Source organism: Balaenoptera borealis (assembly GCF_965194805.1).
Source record: "Balaenoptera borealis genome assembly, chromosome: 6".
NCBI lineage: Eukaryota > Metazoa > Chordata > Mammalia > Artiodactyla > Balaenopteridae > Balaenoptera > Balaenoptera borealis.
This window is the reverse complement of record NC_138863.1, coordinates 110,435,290-110,447,848: the sequence shown is the minus strand read 5'-3', so window position 1 is coordinate 110,447,848 and position 12,559 is coordinate 110,435,290. Positions and strand designations below refer to the sequence as shown.

The 12,559-nt window shown below is 39.8% G+C and overlaps 1 long non-coding RNA gene across 2 annotated transcripts in view; it reads left to right on the top strand.

Moving 5' to 3' along the window:
• The window catches only part of LOC309631476, a 722,222-nt gene that overhangs the window by 686,630 nt on the left and 23,033 nt on the right, over nucleotides 1-12,559 (top strand). The window contains exon 3 of one of the 2 annotated variants that reach the window (XR_014246294.1): nucleotides 4,435-4,543. The exons of the other annotated variant lie outside the window; for it this stretch is intronic. This is a non-coding gene — a long non-coding RNA (uncharacterized lncRNA). Of the gene's footprint in view, nucleotides 1-4,434; nucleotides 4,544-12,559 lie in introns of those variants that run through there. 2 annotated transcript variants of the gene reach the window in all.

The following is a 12,559-nucleotide window of genomic DNA, read 5'->3' as shown; positions in this document are numbered from 1 at the left end:
TTCAAAAAACAAGGAAAATGGAGAAAAGCTCAACCTCAGGGAGTGTTAGACCCATGCAATCTAATGTACAAAAAGTTTCAACTTACACCAGTCGACTGACCATCAGCAAAAAGTCTACAAACAATAAATGCTGAAGGGGTTTTAAAGAACTGTGTCCCCTCTACCTGCTGGTGAGACGTAAAGGGGTAACAGCCAATAATGAGAACAGAAAGGAGCTGTGTTTAAAAGTAAAAACGGAGGTACCATTCAATCCAGCAGGCGCACCAATGGACCTCTCACCTGAGAAGACAAGAATCGAGAAGACACAGGCCGCAAAAGCTGCAGTGCAGCCTTATTCACAATAGCCAAGACAGTGAAGCAATCAAAATATCCAACAAGAGGTGAATGGATAAAGAAGCAGTGGTCCATGTACGCAATGGAATATTAGCCATGGAAAACAACGAACCATTGCTCTCTGAGGCACCACAAATGAGTCTGGAGATAATCACGAAACAGGAGGTAAGTCGGAAAGTAAAAGACCTATATTCTATGATATCACTTATAGGCGTTATCTAATAACTGACACAAATGAACGTATTTCCACAGAGAAAGACACTCACAGACTTAGAAAACAAACTATGCTCATCTCAAAGGAAAGGTGGGGGGAATGGATAAATTAAGATTAGTGTTACTATATGTATACAAACACATATTATATCCATATCTCAAAAAGACCGACCATATAGCAAGGGAGGTCTGCGGAACCCTCTGTAACATTTTACGTGGGAAGAGGATCTGTACTTGAATAGACATATATAATGTACAAATGAACCAGATGGCGTACACCTAGGAATAACAATATTCTAAGCTTTACCCCAATTAAAACACTTTTAAAAACCAAGAAGAAATAATGAGACATAAACTTATGGGGGTTTCTCCATGCACAGTCCAATGTAATTTACAACCTAGGAACACGACTTCCAGAAAGGCTCTGCTGCCCTAGTACCCAGATTTGGGAATGGAGAAATGCTGCCTCCTTGAGGCCACTTCCCACAACAGCAGCTTTAAACCCATTGCTAAAGGTCCCTAAATATTCACCCAACTTGCAGTTCGGGAAATGACACCTGCTCTCTAAAACAACTCTGGCGTGGAAAATCGACCAAAAAATTCAAAAGAGGGCAACCTTCCAAGAAGACCATTTCAAGAGTTATACTGTACTCCCAATTGTTTCCTTTTTTTAACAGAAAAGAAAACGGCGGAGAAAAATGATGAGTTTTACGAATTTTCAAAGACATGCAAACCCAAATTACAAAACCCTATCAGCTCACAGCAGCCAGTAGGGCCATTAGCATAAAGGCTGCAAACAATAAATGCTAAATCGATTGTGGAGAAATGCGTACCCTCGATTCTAAGGGGGACGTGGTAAGAGCCACTAATGAAAACACAAAGAAGGTGCTTTGAAAAGGGAAACACGGTGCTACCAGTCAATCAATCACACCCACTGCTGGGCCTATCACCTGAGAAAATGAGAATCCAAAAGTCACAGGCTGGCAATCCTGCACTCCAACGATATTTACCATAGGCAACACTTGGAAGCAATGAAAATGTCCATCAACCGAGGAATGCACAAAGTAGAAGTGGTCCACGTACTCAGTGGAAAATTACTCCAATAAAAAATAAAAAGTAAATTTAAAAATCCAACCAAAGTAAGGAGACATCAGCTTGTGTGGGTTTGTCCGGGCACACTCCACTCTAATTTATAACCGAGAAACTCCACAGGCCGCAAGGGCTTTTCCCTAGTTACCAGCTTGGGGAACATAGAAAGGCTGCCGCCCTCTGGCAGTTACCTGCAAAAGCAGCTTTAAAGCCTGTGCTAATGGTCATTTCATAGGAACAAGTACTGCAGAACTGTAAATGAAACCTGCCCTCAAAATGTCTTGAGGGAGGTAATGGCCAAAACATTTCAAAATGGGACACATACTTTAAGAGAACACTTTGAAGAACTAAGGGGTAATCACAGCTTGAAAAATAAAAAGGACATGCCTTCAAGGTCAATTTCAACGGATTATGAGGCACATGCGAATTCAACCACAAAGAGGTATCAGCTCACACTTGTCAGAATAACCATCAGCAAGAAAACTACAAACAATAAATGCTGAAGGTGTTGTGGGGAAATGCATACCCTCAACTCCAAGTGGGACGTAACTTGCAAAGGGCCACGAATGAGAGCAGAATGGAGGTGCCTTAAAAAGGTAAACATTGAGCTACCATATGATCCAGCAGGCCCACTCCCCGACCTATAATCTAAGAAGAGAGAATTGGAAAGACACAGGCAGGCAAATCTGCATTGCACACTATTTCAATAGCCAAGATATGGAAGTAACCAAAAACTCCACCAACAGATGGGTGGACAAAGAAGAACTCCTCCATGTACAGATGGAATATTCGCTAGTGAAAAAAATGAAACAATGCCATTTGCAGCACCATAGATGAGTCTAGACATAACCACGCAACCTGTAGTAAGTGAGAAAGCAAAAGACACATATCCTATCATATCACTTTTAGGAGTTACTTAAAAATTGATACCAATGAAGATATTTCCACAGAGAAAGGCAATCACAGATTCATTAAAAAAACTTACGGTTCACCAAATAGAAAGGGATGAGGGTTGGATACATTACCATATTGGGGTGAACAGAGATATACAAACCATGTGAAATATATAACTACCAAAGACGTACGGAAGACCAGGAGAAGACTACTCAACATTGTGTCATAACCTACATGGGAAAAGGATGCGAGGAAGAATAGATACACGTATATGTGTGAAAGAACCACATCTTGCACACCTAGAACATTGTAATCAAATTTGCTGGGATCAAAACTAAAAAGTAAATTACAAATATGAACAAGAAGTAATGAGACGTAAACTGAAAGGGCTTTTTTCCTGGCACATTCCATTCGAATTTACAACCTAGAACACCCCTTCCACTAAGGCTCTGTTTCCCCAGTTACCAAATTTGGTAAAGGAGAAATGCTGCCACCTTGTGGCCGTTTCCTGCAAGAGCAGCTTTAAACTCACAGCTAATGGTCCCTTAACATTCACAAGGACTCAGGGCTGTAAAGGACACCTGCCCTAAAAAATTGTGCTGAAGTAGGGAATGGACAAAAAAATTCCAAACAGGCAAATGTTTCAAGAAGAGAGTATGAAGAGTTAAGTTTTACTCACGCTCGTTCAAAAAACAAGGAAAATGGAGAAAAGCTCAACCTCAGGGAGTGTTAGACCCATGCAATCTAATGTACAAAAAGTTTCAACTTACACCAGTCGACTGACCATCTGCAAAAAGTCTACAAACAATCAATGCTGAAGAGGTTTTAGAGAACTGTGTACCCTCTAGCTGCTGGTGAGATGTAAAAGGGTTAAACGCTAATAATGAGAACAGGAAGGAGCTGCGTTGAAAAGGAAAAATTGAGGTACCATTCAATCCAGCAGGCGCACCAATGGGCCTCTCACCTGAGAAGACCAGAATGAAGAAGACCCGGGCTGCAAAAGCTGCACTGCAGCCTTATTCACAATAGACAAGACAGTGAAGCAACCAAAATGTCCATCAACAGATGAAAGGAAAAAGAAGAAGCGGTCCATGTACACAATGAATACTAGCCATGGAAAACAATGAAACACTGCTCTTTGAGACACCATAGATGATCTTGGAGATAATCACAGAACATGAGGTAAGTCGGAAAGCAAAAGTCCTATATCCCATGATATCACTTATACGCGTTCTCTAATAACTGACACAAATGAACATATTTCCACTGAGAAAGTCAATCACAGACTTATTAAAAAAAACTATGCTTATCTACAAGGAAAGGTGGGGGGAATGGATACATGATGATTGGCGTTACCATATGTATACAAATACATATTATATACATATATCAAAAAGACCGACCATATAGCAAGGAAGGTTTACGGAACACTGTGTAACAATTTACACGGGAAGAGGATCTCTACATAAATAGGTATATAGAATATGTAGATGAACCAGAGTATGTACACCTTGGACAAGCAACATTCTATCCATTACCCCAATTGAAAAAATTAAAACAATGAACTAGGAGTAATGAGACATAAACTTATGGGGGGTTCTCCTGGCACATTCCATTCAAATTTACAACCTAGGCAAACGACTTCCAGAACGGCTCTGCTGCCCTAGTACCCAGATTTGTGAATGGAGAAATGCTGCATCCTTGTGGCCGTTTCCCACAACAGCAGCTTTAAACCCACTGCAAAAGGTCACTAAATATTCACCAATTGCAGGTCTGTAAATGACACCTGCCCTCCAAAAGATACTGAGGTCGAAAATCGACCAAAATATTCTAGAGTGCAACCTTCCAAAAAGAAAATTTGAAGAGGTATATTGTACTCACACTTTTTTTTTTTTATTTTAACAGAAAAGGAAAAGGCGTGGAAAAATGATGAATTGTAGGAATTTTTACAGACATGTAAACCAAAATTACAAAAACCTATCAGCTCACACCAGTCAGAATGGCCATCAACAAAAATGCGGCAAACGATAAACGCTGACGTGATTGTGGAGAAATGCGTACCCTCGATTCTAAGGGGGACGTGGTAAGAGCCACTAATGAAAGCACAATTGAGGTGCCTTGAAAAGGTAAACGTTGAGCTACCATACCAGTCAATCAATCATACCCACTGCTGGGTCTATCACCTGAGAAAATGAAAATCAAAAATCGCAGGCTGGCAATCCTGCACTCCAGCAATATTTACCATAGGCAACACTTGGAAGCAACGAAAGTGTCCATCAACAGAGGAATGCACCAAGAAGAAGTGGTCCATGTACACAATGGAATATTAGCCATGGAAAACATTAAAGCACTGCTCTTTGAGGCACCATAGATGAGCCTGGAGATAATCACAAAACATGAAGTAGGTCGGAAAGCAAAAGACCTATATCTTCTATTATCACTTATGGCATTATCTAATAACTGACACAGATGAACATATTTCCAAAGAGAAAGACACTCACAGGCGTAGAAAACAAACTATGCTCATCTAAAAGGAAAGGAGGGGGGAAATTGAGAAATGAAGATTAGTGTTACTATACATATTCAAATACATATTATATACATGTATCAAAAAGATCGAACATATAGCAAGGGAGGTCGACGGAACACTGTAATATTTTATATGGGAAGAGGATCTGTACATTAATAGACATACATAATGTCCAAATGAACTAGATTGTGTACACCTAGGACAAACAATATTCTAAACTTTACCCAGATTTAAAAAATTTTAAAAACCAAGAAGAAGTAATGAGACATAAACTTATGGGGATTTCTCCAGGCAAATTCCATTCTAATTTACAACCTGGACAATGACTTCCAGAAAGGCTCTGCTGCCCTAGAACCCAGATTGGGGAATGGAGAAATGCTACCTCCTTGTGGACGTTTCCCACAACAGCAGCTTTGAACTCACTGCAAAAGGTCACTAAATTTTCACCAACTTGCAGTTCTGTAAATTGCGCCTGCCCTCCAGAAAATTTCTGGGGTCAAAAATCGACCAAAAAATTCGGAAGAGGGCAACCTTCGAAGAAGACAATTTCAAGAGCTATATTGTACTCACGGTTTTTTCTTTTAAGAGAAAAGAAAAAGGCATAGGAATATGATGAATTTTAAAAATTTTCATGACATGCATACCCACATTACAAAACCCTATCAGCTCACAGCAGTCAGAATGGCCATTAGGAAAAATGCTGCAAAAAATAAACGGTGAAGGGAGTGTGGAGAAATGCGTACCCTCGGTTGTAAGGGGGGGCATGTAAAGAGCCACTAATGAAAACACAATGTAGGTGCTTTGAAAAGGGAAACAATGAACTACCAGTCCATCAATCACAACCACTGCTTGGCCTATCACCTGAGAAAATGAGAATCAAAAAGTCACAGGCTGGGAAACCTGTATGCCAGCAATATTTACCATAGGCAGCGCTTGGAAGAAATGAAAATGTCCATCAACCGAGGAATGCACCAAGAAGAAGTGGTCCACGTACACAATGGAATATTACTCTAATAATAAATATAAATTAAATTTAAAAACAAACAAAAGCAAGGAGACATCAACATTTGTGGGTTTATCCGGGCACATTGCACTCTAATTTATAACCGAAAAACAACACTGGCCGGTAGGTCTGTTTCCCTAGTACCAGCAAGGGGAACGTAGAAAGGCTGTCGCTCTCTGGCCGTTACCTGCAAAAGCAGGTTTAAAGCCTGAGCTAATGGTCACTTCATATGAACAAGTACTGCAGGGCTGTAAATGAAACCTGCCCTCAAAATGTCTTGAGGGAGATAATGGCCAAAATATTTCAAATGGTGACACATACTTTAAGAAAACACTTTGAAGAAATAAGCTCTCATCACAGCTGGAAAAATAAAAAGGACATGTCTTACAGCTCAATTTCAACGCATTATGAGACACATGCAAATTCAACCAGAAAGAGGTATCAGCTCACACCACTCAGAATAACCATCAGCAAAAACTACAAAGAATAAATGCTGAAGGTGCTGGGAAGAAATGCATACCCTCCGCTTTAAGTGGGACGTAACCTGGAAAGAGCCACTAAAGCGAACAGAATAGAGGTGCCTTTAAAAGGTAAACATTGAGCTACCATATGATCCAGCAGACCTATTCCTGGACCTATAACCTAAGAAGACAGAATTGGAAGGTCACAGGTACGCAAATCTGCATTGCATAGTATAACAATCGCCAAGATATGGAAGTAACCAAAAAGTCCAACGACAGATGGGTGGACAATGAAGAACTGCTACATGTACAGATGGAATATGAGCTAGTGAAAAAATGAAACAATGCCATTTGCAGCACCATAGATGAGTCTAGAAGTAATCACGCAACTTGGTGTAAGTGAGAAAGCGAAAGACACATATCCTATCATATCACATATAGGTGTTACCTAAAAAATGATACAAACAAAGGTATTTCCACAGAGAAACACTATCATAGATTCATTAAAAAAACTTATGGTTCACCAAATGGAAAGGTGTGAGGATTGGATACATTACCGTATTGAGGTTAACAGAGTGATACAAACATATGTGAAATATATAATCACCAAAGACCTACGCAATACCAAGAGAAGACTACTCAACATTGTGTCGTATCCTACATGGGAAAAGGATCCGAAGAAAAATAGATATATGTATATGTGTGAAAGAACCACATCTTGCACACCTAGAACAAACAAAACATTGTAATCAAGTTTGCTGTGATAAAAAATAAAAATTAAGTTAAAGATACCAACAAGAAGTAATGAGACATAAACTTAAAGGGCTTTTTCCTCGCACATTCCATTCTAATTTACAACCTAGAACACCACTTCCAGTAAGGCTCTGTTGCCCTAGTAACCAGATTTGGTAAAGGAGAAATGCTGCCGCCTTGTGGCCGATTCCCGCAACAGCAGCTTTTAACCCACAGCTAATGGTCACTTACCATTCACAAGGACTCAGGGCTGTAAAGGACGCCTGCCCTCAAAATTGTGCTGAGGTAGGGAATGGATAAAAAAAATTCAAAACAGGCAAAATGTTCACGAAGCTCGTATGAAGAGGTAAGTTGTACTCACTCTCTTCTTAAAGAAAGGAAAATGGATAAAAGCTCAACCTCAGGAAGTATTAGACTCATGCAATCTAATCTACAAAAAGTTTTCAACTCACACCCGTCGACTGACCATTGGCAAAAAGTCTACAAACAATCAATGCTGAAGAGGTTTTAGAGAACTGTGTACCCTCTAGCTGCTGGTGAGATGTAAAAGGGTTAAACGCTAATAATGAGAACAGAAAGGAGCTGCGTTGAAAAGGAAAAATTGAGGTACCATTCAATCCAGCAGGCGCACCAATGGGCCTCTCACCTGAGAAGACCAGAATGAAGAAGACCCGGGCTGCAAAAGCTGCACTGCAGCCTTATTCACAATAGACAAGACAGTGAAGCAACCAAAATGTCCATCAACAGATGAAAGGAAAAAGCAGAGGCGGCCCATGTACACAATGAATACTAGCCATGGAAAACAATGAAACACTGCTCTTTGAGACACCATAGATGATCTTGGAGATAATCACAGAACATGAGGTAAGTCGGAAAGCAAAAGTCCTATATCCTATGATATCACTTATACGCGTTCTCTAATAACTGACACAAATGAACATATTTCCACTGAGAAAGTCAATCACAGACTTATTAAAAAAAACTATGCTTATCTACAAGGAAAGGTGGGGGGAATGGATACATGATGATTGGCGTTACCATATGTATACAAATACATATTATATACATATATCAAAAAGACCGACCATATAGCAAGGAAGGTTTACGGAACACTGTGTAACAATTTACACGGGAAGAGGATCTCTACATAAATAGGTATATAGAATATGTAGATGAACCAGAGTATGTACACCTTGGACAAGCAACATTCTAACCATTACCACAATTGAAAAAATTAAAACAACCAACTAGGAGTAATGAGACATAAACTTATGGGGGGTTCTCCTGGCACATTCCATTCAAATTTACAACCTAGGCAAACGACTTCCAGAACGGCTCTGCTGCCCTAGTACCCAGATTTGGGAATGGAGAAATGCTGCATCCTTGTGGCCGTTTCCCACAACAGCAGCTTTAAACCCACTGCAAAAGGTCACTAAATATTCACCAATTGCAGGTCTGTAAATGACACCTGCCCTCCAAAAAATACTGAGGTCGAAAATCGACCAAAATATTCTAGAGTGCAACCTTCCAAAAAGAAAATTTGAAGAGGTATATTATACTCACACTTTTTTTTTCTTTTTTCTTTTAACAGAAAAGGAAAAGGCGTGGAAAAATGATGAATTGTAGGAATTTTTCCAGACATGTAAACCCAAATTACAAAAACCTATCAGCTCACACCAGTCAGAATGGCCATCAACAAAAATGCGGCAAACGATAAACGCTGACGTGATTGTGGAGAAATGCGTACCCTCGATTCTAAGGGGGACGTGGTACGAGCCACTAATGAAAGCACAATTGAGGTGCCTTGAAAAGGTAAACGTTGAGCTACCATACCAGTCAATCAATCATACCCACTGCTGGGTCTATCACCTGAGAAAATGAAAATCAAAAATCGCAGGCTGGCAATCCTGCACTCCAGCAATATTTACCATAGGCAACACTTGGAAGCAACGAAAGTGTCCATCAACAGAGGAATGCACCAAGAAGAAGTGGTCCATGTACACAATGGAATATTAGCCATGGAAAACATTGAAGCACTGCTCTTTGAGGCACCATAGATGAGCCTGGAGATAATCACAAAACATGAAGTAGGTCGGAAAGCAAAAGACCTATATCTTCTATTATCACTTATGGCATTATCTAATAACTGACACAGATGAACATATTTCCAAAGAGAAAGACACTCACAGGCGTAGAAAACAAACTATGCGCATCTAAAAGGAAAGGAGGGGGGAAATTGAGAAATGAAGATTAGTGTTACTATACATATTCAAATACATATTATATACATGTATCAAAAAGATCGAACATATAGCAAGGGAGGTCGACGGAACACTGTAATATTTTATATGGGAAGAGGATCTGTACATTAATAGACATACATAATGTCCAAATGAACTAGATTGTGTACACCTAGGACAAACAATATTCTAAACTTTACCCAGATTTAAAAAATTTTAAAAACCAAGAAGAAGTAATGAGACATAAACTTATGGGGATTTCTCCAGGCAAATTCCATTCTAATTTACAACCTGGACAATGACTTCCAGAAAGGCTCTGCTGCCCTAGAACCCAGATTGGGGAATGGAGAAATGCTACCTCCTTGTGGACGTTTCCCACAACAGCAGCTTTGAACTCACTGCAAAAGGTCACTAAATTTTCACCAACTTGCAGTTCTGTAAATTGCGCCTGCCCTCCAGAAAATTTCTGGGGTCAAAAATCGACCAAAAAATTCGGAAGAGGGCAACCTTCGAAGAAGACAATTTCAAGAGCTATATTGTACTCACGGTTTTTTCTTTTAAGAGAAAAGAAAAAGGCATAGGAATATGATGAATTTTAAAAATTTTCATGACATGCATACCCACATTACAAAACCCTATCAGCTCACAGCAGTCAGAATGGCCATTAGGAAAAATGCTGCAAAAAATAAACGGTGAAGGGAGTGTGGAGAAATGCGTACCCTCGGTTGTAAGGGGGGGCATGTAAAGAGCCACTAATGAAAACACAATGTAGGTGCTTTGAAAAGGGAAACAATGAACTACCAGTCCATCAATCACAACCACTGCTTGGCCTATCACCTGAGAAAATGAGAATCAAAAAGTCACAGGCTGGGAAACCTGTATGCCAGCAATATTTACCATAGGCAGCGCTTGGAAGAAATGAAAATGTCCATCAACCGAGGAATGCACCAAGAAGAAGTGGTCCACGTACACAATGGAATATTACTCTAATAATAAATATAAATTAAATTTAAAAACAAACAAAAGCAAGGAGACATCAACATTTGTGGGTTTATCCGGGCACATTGCACTCTAATTTATAACCGAAAAACAACACTGGCCGGTAGGTCTGTTTCCCTAGTACCAGCAAGGGGAACGTAGAAAGGCTGTCGCTCTCTGGCCGTTACCTGCAAAAGCAGGTTTAAAGCCTGAGCTAATGGTCACTTCATATGAACAAGTACTGCAGGGCTGTAAATGAAACCTGCCCTCAAAATGTCTTGAGGGAGATAATGGCCAAAATATTTCAAATGGTGACACATACTTTAAGAAAACACTTTGAAGAAATAAGCTCTCATCACAGCTGGAAAAATAAAAAGGACATGTCTTACAGCTCAATTTCAACACATTATGAGACACATGCAAATTCAACCAGAAAGAGGTATCAGCTCACACCACTCAGAATAACCATCAGCAAAAACTACAAAGAATAAATGCTGAAGGTGCTGGGAAGAAATGCATACCCTCCGCTTTAAGTGGGACGTAACCTGGAAAGAGCCACTAAAGCGAACAGAATAGAGGTGCCTTTAAAAGGTAAACATTGAGCTACCATATGATCCAGCAGACCTATTCCTGGACCTATAACCTAAGAAGACAGAATTGGAAGGACACAGGTACGCAAATCTGCATTGCATAGTATAACAATCGCCAAGATATGGAAGTAACCAAAAAGTCCAACGACAGATGGGTGGACAATGAAGAACTGCACCATGTACAGATGGAATATGAGCTAGTGAAAAAATGAAACAATGCCATTTGCAGCACCATAGATGAGTCTAGAAGTAATCACGCAACTTGGTGTAAGTGAGAAAGCGAAAGACACATATCCTATCATATCACATATAGGTGTTACCTAAAAAATGATACAAACAAAGGTATTTCCACAGAGAAACACTATCATAGATTCATTAAAAAAACTTATGGTTCACCAAATGGAAAGGTGTGAGGATTGGATACATTACCGTATTGAGGTTAACAGAGTGATACAAACATATGTGAAATATATAATCACCAAAGACCTACGCAATACCAAGAGAAGACTACTCAACATTGTGTCGTATCCTACATGGGAAAAGGATCCGAAGAAAAATAGATATATGTATATGTGTGAAAGAACCACATCTTGCACACCTAGAACAAACAAAACATTGTAATCAAGTTTGCTGTGATAAAAAATAAAAATTAAGTTAAAGATACCAACAAGAAGTAATGAGACATAAACTTAAAGGGCTTTTTCCTCGCACATTCCATTCTAATTTACAACCTAGAACACCACTTCCAGTAAGGCTCTGTTGCCCTAGTAACCAGATTTGGTAAAGGAGAAATGCTGCCGCCTTGTGGCCGATTCCCGCAACAGCAGCTTTTAACCCACAGCTAATGGTCACTTACCATTCACAAGGACTCAGGGCTGTAAAGGACGCCTGCCCTCAAAATTGTGCTGAGGTAGGGAATGGATAAAAAAAATTCAAAACAGGCAACATGTTCACGAAGCTAGTATGAAGAGGTAAGTTGTACTCACTCTCTTTTTAAAGAAAGGAAAATGGATAAAAGCTCAACCTCAGGAAGTATTAGACTCATGCAATCTAATCTACAAAAAGTTTTCAACTCACACCCGTCGACTGACCATTGGCAAAAAGTCTACAAACAATCAATGCTGAAGAGGTTTTAGAGAACTGTGTACCCTCTAGCTGCTGGTGAGATGTAAAAGGGTTAAACGCTAATAATGAGAACAGAAAGGAGCTGCGTTGAAAAGGAAAAATTGAGGTACCATTCAATCCAGCAGGCGCACCAATGGGCCTCTCACCTGAGAAGACCAGAATGAAGAAGACCCGGGCTGCAAAAGCTGCACTGCAGCCTTATTCACAATAGACAAGACAGTGAAGCAACCAAAATGTCCATCAACAGATGAAAGGAAAAGGAAGAAGCGGCCCATGTACACAATGAATACTAGCCATGGAAAACAATGAAACACTGCTCTTTGAGGCACCATAGATGATCTTGGAGATAA